A 10,219-nucleotide genomic window follows, 5' to 3' on the forward strand; every position below is an offset into this window, starting at 1 on the left:
ATCGCTTCCAAACTAAAATACAATTTCATAAAATATTCAACATCTTTGTGGGCTTATAGTTATACTTATAGGAAACTATTCTCTCAGGATAAAGTACTGAATGTGTTGCATATACAATGCAGAAGTACATAATCAGTCCTGATCTTCATCTGCATTGACGGTGGAATTCACCCCTTCCTGTACAAAGTCCTAGCAGCACTCTGTGGAGTGGCAAAGGTCATAACCCACATTTATGGCCAGGTCACCAATCTGCAGTGGGACTCTCTGTTTGTGCCTCTAGTAAGGAGTTTGGGACCCTTTATTTCCAGTTTTATAGAAGCCCTAACCTAGGATTCTCCCTTGGCTACATGATCCAGTTGTGAACCAGCCAGGATCCATACCCCAGGAAACAAGGTTTTGTGAGATTTACCTACCCTTGACCACCCTCCCACAGCCCCAATCAAGGAGGCCTTGCACAATCTCTTTAGCTTCCACCCAAAGGACAGAAAAAGCCTGGAAAAGAAGTGGCTGAAAAATAGAAAACCAATGAAATCCAGGAGAGAAAAAATAAGTGAAGTCTACCACTATAATATGGAGCCTTAAAGTGATCATCAGATAAACAGGGATGTCTAGCGATCATGGTACTGAATGTGGGTAGGAGATCTAATGTCATTCCCAAGTGCTGCCACTGATGTGCTATGGCCTTGGGTAGCTTACTGCTGTTTCCTCTTGGCCATTGTATTTTGTATTTAATCATATATCTTCAGAGCAGGGATTGCTTCTAAGTGCTTGTACAGTGCCTAGCACAATGGGGCCTTGATGTCAATTGTAGGTGTTACTGTAATACAGGCAAACATCAATGCTCACAAGTTCAAGCCTGTAAGAAAGGCCAGGAAAACAGTTTAAGGGAATGGAACCCTGAAAGGAACCTTTAGTAACAACAATGAAAGAATGTGAGAAAGAAGCCAGTGCCTGGCAACGTAAGAAATAATAATAATAATACCAATAATAATAAAGAACAGTTAATAAAACAAAAGACCCGTAAGTAAATCTGAGAATATCAGATCTTATACAACTTTCTTTCTGAACAGAGACCCCTCCAGTGGAAAATATAAAATGCAAAGACCTATTTGTTCTATACAGATGTCAATAATGTATCCAGAAAGCTACCACATAAAATGCTATATATTTAGGATAGGTAGATCAAACATTTAGGTTCTAAAACATATGGGAAAGGAGAATTTTCTTGGAAGGAATGAAGAGTACATAGAATGGCATATGGAGCAGTTTGCAGCAGAAGATAGTTACAGAATATTACTGTACTTTGAAGGGCATAAAACAAAAAATGTAGAACAAATTGACAATAATTATGTAATAGTAGTTCATAGTGACAGAGAAAGGGGAGTATAAATACTGATGAGGAATGATCTTTTTCTGTATCTGCAGAATGAGTACTTTACAAGATGTCTCACTCCCTGCAGTATTTCAGCAGTATTTATTATGGTACAGATGCTACAGACACTTGCTTAAGATTACTTGCATTTTTAAATATCTCTATATTTGTTAAAGGTAGTTGGAACAGACCTTTAATTTTTATCTCTCTGAATATGTGAAACTGAGTACAAGTGTATATAAAAAATTCAATCAAACATCATTATGATCATTATTATTGTTGTCATTGTTACTAGTTGTAGTATAGCATATGTATTGTGTAATACATTTTCTGAATCTTAAGTAAGCTCATTCCTAGGGAAGTCAAGAGAGAGTCAAAGGAGATATGTGGGAAGTTAAGCTGCACAAAGGAGACAGACGTCATGAATCCATTGATCTGACTGCCCGGCTATGTCTTTCTATGCATTACTAACTCCTTGGCAGTCTCTAGCCAGGTAATGCAGGAAGTGCTAATGTGATCTGACTCAAGATCAATACTAACATGGTCTTAGATCCACTGTTAGTGCTTGCCAGACTACTAGTTTGGAGACAGCACTGGATTATGTTTTACACCTTTTTAGCTTTGAACATGCATACTCAGCCTCTAACACAGACCAAACATAATTAAATATAAGAGGGGAAAGGGCAGCTGCATGACTCGATGGAGTTGTAATGGGAAAGCCAGTCTTTGACATCTGAGTCAATAGTTTAAAATGTGGCATATAAAAGAAGTAAGGGCCCAATTCCTCACTGATTGTAAATCTGTGTAACCTGATTTAAATCGGTGTAACCTTCTGTGATTTCATGGGAATCAGTGGGATTGTGTGGCTTTACGAAATCTTAAGTTTTGGCCTTGAAAATGTTTGCCATCTGAAATGAGTTAGAAGTCTACATACAGTTCAGGTAATCAACTGAGAAACCCACCCCAAGTGGCACCACTGGTACTTTTTAGTAGGGTTGTACAAAGCAGGCCCTGTTCGATTCAGATTCGGACTCGTTGATTCCAGTCACTGTTCCTGATTCAATTTGGCCAAATCTGAAGGTGAAGATTTGATGCTGATTCAGAGCATCAGCAATTCAGACACAGACACAGCTTTAAAAGTTTTTTCTACATACCTTGAGGTAGCAGGTGTGGCTCATGAACGCTGCGATGATGGGGCTCATGGAGCATCCCACAGGAGTGCAAAGGGGACCCTCCATGTGCTCGGTGGCAAATCCAAAAGTGGACCCGAAGCACTTCCAGGTCTGCCGCTGAGCATGCTGGAGAGGCCCCCGTGCTTCTGTGGGACACTCCATGCACTCCAGCGTTGCAGCACTCACGAGCCGCCTGCTACCTAGAGGTATGTAGAAAAAACTTTTAAAGCTGTCTCTATGTCCAAATCTCCAAATCTTTCCGAATCTCTCCGAATCAATTTGAAGGGTTTTGATTCAACTCAGAAAGACTAAAGGGTCCTCTGATTCAATTCAGATTCACAGATTCAGTCACCGAATCAAGCTGACTCTCTGCCAAATCGAATCAGGAACCAAAGCATTGCACAGCCCTACTTTTTAGATGTCTTAGCAGGTGTGCTCAGAATAACTCTCCTCTCTCTATGTAAAAAAAATAAAAGTCCATCCTAAGTCAAGACACATTAGGAAGAGCATACAGGCAGTTTATAATGCCCTATTTTTTACAAAATATGTGGGTCAATGCAGAGCTTCTATCTTCAGGACTTATCATCTAACTAAAAGCTGTCTAACTGGTGTCTTGCAGGCTACATGTGTCCTAAAAGTGGTTAAATTGTAGTTCACAGGGTTTGTCGCATCACATTAGCGCAGATCCAGAATGCAGGGGTCGAACACCTCCACGAGCCAAACCTCTCCCCCCACCCTTTGCCCATGGTCCAATTCATAGTCTGAGATTGCCACTGGCAGGGGAAAAGGGCAGACAAGCTGCAGAGCCCTGCTAGTCTGCAGCCAGGCTGATGAGCCAGGACTGTGTCATCAGATGTGGGTCATGTAGCCTGTACGAAGCCCTGCCATCTAGATCTGGCCCACAAGGCCAAATGAGTTGGGCATCCCTGCTCTAGCTCACCATAACAGCGAGTACTAATTTCAGCAGAAAAACGGAAAGATGCAAATGAGAGTTAGAGTAATGTATCGACGCTAATGACCATTCACTATAGAGATTCAGAGTTACAGCTTCCTTTCTAGCTACAGGATGTTCTATAGAGATGAAGTTATGTAGTAATTTCAAATAATATATTTATACAGCACCGTTTAAGCTATTCAAAGTATTTCATGCACCAGGTAGAAACAGGGAATTTTTCACTCAACACCAAAATGCAACCACTAGTTCACTTCAAATATTCTTATATGTTTCAAATATGCTAATCTTCTTAGCAGAAATTAGACGGGGAAAGTGGGAAAATGTATGGAACTTAACAAATAAGAGACGTAAAAGGAACGGCTTGAGATATAGCAGAACCTCCTTTGTATCCTGTGCGGCATCTGATGCTATAAGAAGGATCCAGATTCAGAGAAGGACAGCACTTAACCCTCTCCCTCCCCTTCCAGGGAACTCTTTTTCTTATAGTGTATTCTTCAGGGCTCTGCCCATTTCGTTTACATGTTACCTATATGATAGCATTTCCACCACTGTTCCTTGGCAAATTATTTTTACTGGGTGAGATATGCAAAGGTGCCTTGTGCAATTAAACATCAAACTGTCATTGAAAGTCTATGCATGTTGGGCATTTAACAATCACTTTAGCAAATCCTACCTGATAATTTAGAAATTCATTATTATCAATTGTTATTGAAGAACATAGGAACCCAAGGAGGTACAGTGGTGCATTTGCACCCCTCCTTTGATTCCTGTTCCATCCAAAATTTAAAACCAATTGCCAAGCAGTGGCACCAGCATGTAGCAGCAAGGGAGTCCATTGACTTCATGGATCATTATCATCTACCTGATTCCTTCTAAACTCTTCATTCCACAGGTGCTAATGTCCCCCTTCCCTCCTTTTTAATGGCCTTGACATTATACTAATCAAACTACCTTTTCTTCTGAAATTCTGCTGTCTACTAGCTGCTCCTGGTAATGTAGCTCCTATTTCACAGTCCAGCAGACTGTTTTTAACTCTAACTAGCAACATTAACTCAGGTGTGGATATGTTAACTCAAGTGAACATTAACTCAGATGTGGAAATAGCTTTCAGTGAAGTATCAGATGCATTGTCAAAGTGCTCAAGAAGGCTAGATTTTATTTTATGAAAGAGAGTTCATTCCAATGACTACAAGACTAATGAAACAACATCTTCTGATTATTTTTTGTCTTGTTCCTTGTGTTTTTATACATGATATATGATATAACAAATTAATGCTCATTCCTGTAAAGATATACTTGTTTTTGCTTCAGTCTTCAACTGAATAATATATCCCTAGGTCCCTAGCATATTAGAATAGCGTCTAGTTTCTTCTTAACTAGAGAAATATATGTGTTGTGCTATATGATGACGCACCACTCCATCTGCACCCCACTTTTTGAAACCCTAGATCTGCTTATTCATAGAAACTCCCAGCCAGGGTAGAGTTCTCTGGGGCTGCATTTTGCAAAAACAAGTAACAAAGAAGAAAGTCCAGGCTCCAGAAAGCTTGCAATATAAGTACTAGTCAGGAAAAATTCATCACATGACCAAAGGATGGTTTTTTTTTGCAGTTTCATATCTATTTCCATTGCTCATTTTCATCCTATACAAAATGTTAGGAGGAGGAGGAGACCATTCATTAGAGATAAATCAACAGGCAACTGTCTCTTCACTTTTTTGGTTTAAGAAAGGGAGATGTTGCAATTTCAACAAGCCTTACTTTTTTTCCTACAATAAGCAAATGGCTGTATATTAGCCGCAAAGTTCTGGCGTGTAAGGATAACGTGTTTACACAGGCCAAGCGAGGGAGTTTTCTTTTTCTTCAGAACTCACAAAGGCAAAGGTCAGATGAATCAGAAAACGGAACATTTGGTTCTTCATTGGCCTCCCTAGTGCTTTTTCCTCTCAGTGCATTTCATTTTCTTGGCAAATGTCTGTGACATATCAGTAAGTCGTTTGAACATTTCTTCATGCCCTACTATTTCAGTTTCAAGATCATTAATAAAACAGCAGCTTGGGAAGGTGGCACAACAGGCATTCTAGTATACGTGCAGGTAGGGTGGCTGTCTGATTTTTACAGCCATTAGCATAGCCAGCACTAAAACTCATAAATAAACAGCGTATAGTCTATAGAGGGTTTAAAAAAAAATATGCACAGTATGCTTTTCACTGAATGGTTATGCGTTATTGAATCTTCTATTAGGGAAACTTTACCCTGGAAATTCAAACCTTACAGTATTAAAGTTTTAAAATAACCCCCCTCAGGCTAGCCCAGCATAAACAATTAGTTGCTCCCTGTAAAACTCCATATCCATAACAGCCCATTTTGAATGTTTCATAAGGTACACAATGGGACATCATTAGTATGTGAATTTCCTTTGCTAAGATCACAATGAGAGCTTCAGGAGGAGAATGCACATATCCAGGGAAGATTGGCAGACCGAATGTCACAAGCTGTTCTTGCTGAGTCGATTTCGAATCATGTGAAAGCATTTGAGCCATTAGACTCCATTTCTTTTGATCTTCCAATCTCTGCCTTCACATAATCTTATGAGTACAGTTTTCAAAACCTAATTTAATGTCCCACCTTGGTATTTCCCACTGGGCCACTGGATTATTTCTTTAACTGTTTTGTCTTCTTTTTTATTTTTCCGTTTCAACTTTTCTGACCATATATGTGTGTACGTTAAATTCTCATATAAAAACATCTGAGGTTTTTCACTTTCAAATCATTTTCTTCTGCCACAGTTCAGGGGCATCTAGTATTCAGTACATTTCTCCATTTATCTTTATAGGCAAGTCTATTGCTGCCTCTGATCAGCGTCATTGACTGCAGCATCCATGATGCTTTATTTGAAATAGCATGAAATTCATACTACCTCTTCACTGATTCCTAACTCAAAATCTAACTCTGCAACTTGAACAGTCTTCCCTTAACCAGCACAAAGGACTTCCAGGCATTTCATCAAGAGTTTGCGCCCTCAGAGTAAGACTACTTGAAATCAACAGCAAAACTCTTAGCAATTTCATGGCAACTGGGATTTGGACCGGCTTATTGAGTGGAGGGAGAAATAGGAGTCCAAATGTTTTAAAGCTGAACCATAACAAAGCAAATGATTTCACTTTAAAGCAGTGGATTTCATGCCTAAAAGACAAGGGGCCACTGAAGTGAATATGGCTATTCAAGTATTTAAAGCTAACCACATGCTTAAATACCCATGACAGGCCTATTACTAAAAAAAAGATAACCAGTCATCCATCAACAGGCAAGTACTGTTTTGAGAGAAATTCACCTCAGCTTTGAATGAGATTATTCACCATATCTTATTTGGAATAACTGAGGCATGTACTAAGTTTCATCATTGTTACCTTCAAGGGGTAAGATACTAGGCCCATTGATGAAAATATCAAAACTTCCACTGAGTTCAGTGGAGAAGGAGTTTAACCAAGACTTTTGTCATTTTCTATAGTGTTTCATATGCTTCGAAGTAAGCAAGATCTAATGTGAAGTTGTTCAACCCAAGGCTGCCCTTCTACTACAAGAGTTTTCAGGATCCTAAATACAAATGTGGGTGCAATTAGCACGTAGCAATAAATGTGCAATTAGCACATAGCAATAAACTCAGGCACAATTCATGCCGGAATTTATTTCTCCTGGGCACAGCATTTGCATGTGCATCTGTAACCGCAGCACAATGAGCTGGGGTAGAGGAGCCCCAGGATTGTCGGGGACCTGGGGGATCAGCCTGCTCTGCCCTGACTCAGCATGCTACAGAAGGACTCACTGGGGCACAAGGGTGTATTGCACCCTCATGCCCCACCAGCCCTGATTGCCATCTATACATGTGTTTCGGCACAGGTAACTACCCTGCTGTAGGATAGTACTTGTCCTGGACAGTACTACCCTACAGCAGAGTTAATTAATTTACTGCACCCTAATACAGGCACATGTGTAGACGGTGATGCTTTGCTGCAGAGCTAATTAGTCAAATCCACAGTACAGTGCACATGTAGATGCACCCTGTATGAATTAGAAGTGCTTTTTTGTGTAATAGATGCCTTGTATATTTAGATGGATAATACCTGCTTTGTCTAATTATTTAGAGCTTATCTATACCCTGAATGGGACTGAAATAAGTTATTGTTTCTGTTATTGTGGTTTATGTTTCTGTGGGGAGGCACTTACTTCAGTAGGAAAGTATCTCTTTATCAGTTTACCTAAAGCAGTAAGGAATCAACTTTAAGTTAGATCAAAGTAGGACACTTATGCTGAACTAAGTGTGTCAGCAGAGAGATTTAAACTGAAATAATGAAGGGTGAGAATTACAACTGATATACTTATTTCCATTGCATTCAATGTGTAGGATAAGCACTTAGCACTTTACAGCTGAGACAGCAGGTGACTCTTATTTTAGAGATCACTATAGTGACAGCAGAAGCCCTGAAATAGAGAGAAAAGTTTTTTTAAAAATCCATGTGCTGCACTTTTTACCTAGTAGCAGGCAGGCCTGCTAGGTAGCTCAAGTTGCTAATTAGAGCAACTAATAAAACTAATGGTACGTGAATTCCAAAACATGAAGCCAGCTTTGTCTACAGGGGAGAATGGAAACTGAGAACCTGGACTCCTGAAGTGAGATTTTCTACTGTACGTCTAAGAGTATGTTGATAAAACATCCCTGATGCTCTTGGTGAGTATTTTCTCCTGCATGCCTTGACCACCTACTCCTGTTCAGAAGCATATCAGCAGTAGAAATCTCAAGCACATCAGCAGAAGCATCCCTGGAGCAACTTTATGACCTTTCCTGTTTTTGGTAAGTGTGACTAGAAGTGCATGGCCAGGTGTGCCTGAGATCAGTTTTTCCCCACAGTGCTAAACAGGCATGCCCATATGAGGTTCACTACAAACTTACAGCCAAGGGGATATGCAAATACCTTTTGCATGCACATGCTCTAGATATATGAATCTGTTCATGTGCTTGAAGTTATGCATGGTTTTTGATTGTAGCCATGTTGGTCTAAGGACATAGGCAGGGAAGCTTGTTTGGGTAGATGTGATACTTTTATTAGACCAAGTAGTTGGAAAAATGGTCTTTGCAAGCTCTTGGGCACAAGCACCCTCCTTGATAGATTCATAGATTCATAGATGTAGGGTTGGAAGGGACCTAAGTAGATCATCAAGTCCGACCCTCTGCCCCGGGCAGGAGAGAATACTGGGCTCATCTGACCCCAGCTAGGTAATTACAAAGCCTCCTCTTAAAGACCCCCAGGGTAGGAGCCAGCACCACTTCCCTTGGAAGTTGGTTCCAGATCCTTGCCACCCTGACTGTGAAGTAATGCCTTCTAATGCCTTCAGACATAAGGAGATTCTGCGGTATGAAGTCATGTGTGTGTTTCGTTGTTTTACTGGGCTGAGACCATAGCGTTCAGCATCTTGCAGAATTGTGCTCTGATTAAGCTAACCAAATAGTCTATTAAGGCTGGGCAAGCTAGGCTTATTGATCTTCCTGACTTTAATTTGCTATCAAATTCAGGTGAGAAATCTCTTTTACTTCCCAGTTGTCGAGAGCTCATTTGAATGTAGTTAGCAACAGAATGCCTTATTATTTCCAATGTAGTATTTCCAAAAATAGCTTTGTGATCTCTAAGTGCAGTTTATAAATTATGGCAGACTGCTTTCCTATTACCCAAAACATAAAGAAGACTAGGGCACATGTCTTTATTACTTCATGTACATAGAAAAAACCTGACATTTCCTATGGGAGTGCTTTAGCCAGGGCTACCACAGTCTTAAATGAGGCCACAAATTCATAATTTATTACTCCAGCTTACAGAAAATACTTTAGCATCCACCATCAATCTACAACATTAAAAGCTAAAATTCTCTTCTAGTCAAAAAAAAAGAAAAGTTTATGAAAACCAGCTTTTTGCTCTAGACTTATTATTGCTTTGTCAAATTGCCTTACGCATGTGGGGTTTTTTTTTTCCTTTTAAAAATGAATACAACTGAACTGTGAAGTTAGAAGGCCAGTGTCAGCAATTGGGAGTATCTACAAACATTTCTCCAGATGTTTGAGTCTGTATAATTTGTCCAGCAGTTTTATGAGAATTTGATGTGCTTTAGCACTTTCCATTTCAGAAGCAGCCATTTCAGAATCCAGAGTTTCAGCAATTCATTAAAAAAAAAAAAAAAATAGACAAAATAGTACAGGAAAAGTAAACTAAATATTTCAGAAACTTTAAAAGAGTTTGCTTTGGGCTAATTTCAGAAAATAACCAAGGTTTCCTCATATTTTAAACCAGTCAGAAGACCAAACCATCTTTTCTTCCAAAAAAATGTTTCTACAAGCATGGAGAGCAGTACTTCACAACAAAAGAACATTTGTTCCTACAATCAACCATCCATTCCACATGACATTACATAATTTTTCCTTTTACGGTTGTTTTTACCTTTTTTTTTAAAGAAAGAAAGAAGAAAGAATATGTCCCTTTTCAGACCATAGGTATACAAAGGGCAAACCTAGATGAGGCATTTACTGTGAAGTTGCCTAATGAGTTCTGCAGTAAATATTTTGATGTCTACACATGCAGGGCAATTAGGCTGCTGTAAATTAATTAACTCCAGCAGGCTAAGGCACTCAAGGGAACCCACCCCTACCCCATCCCCCGAAAGATGTGTAGGG

The sequence above is a fragment of the Alligator sinensis genome, unplaced genomic scaffold (assembly GCF_000455745.1).
Source record: "Alligator sinensis unplaced genomic scaffold, ASM45574v1 scaffold780_1, whole genome shotgun sequence".
Classification (NCBI taxonomy): domain Eukaryota; kingdom Metazoa; phylum Chordata; order Crocodylia; family Alligatoridae; genus Alligator; species Alligator sinensis.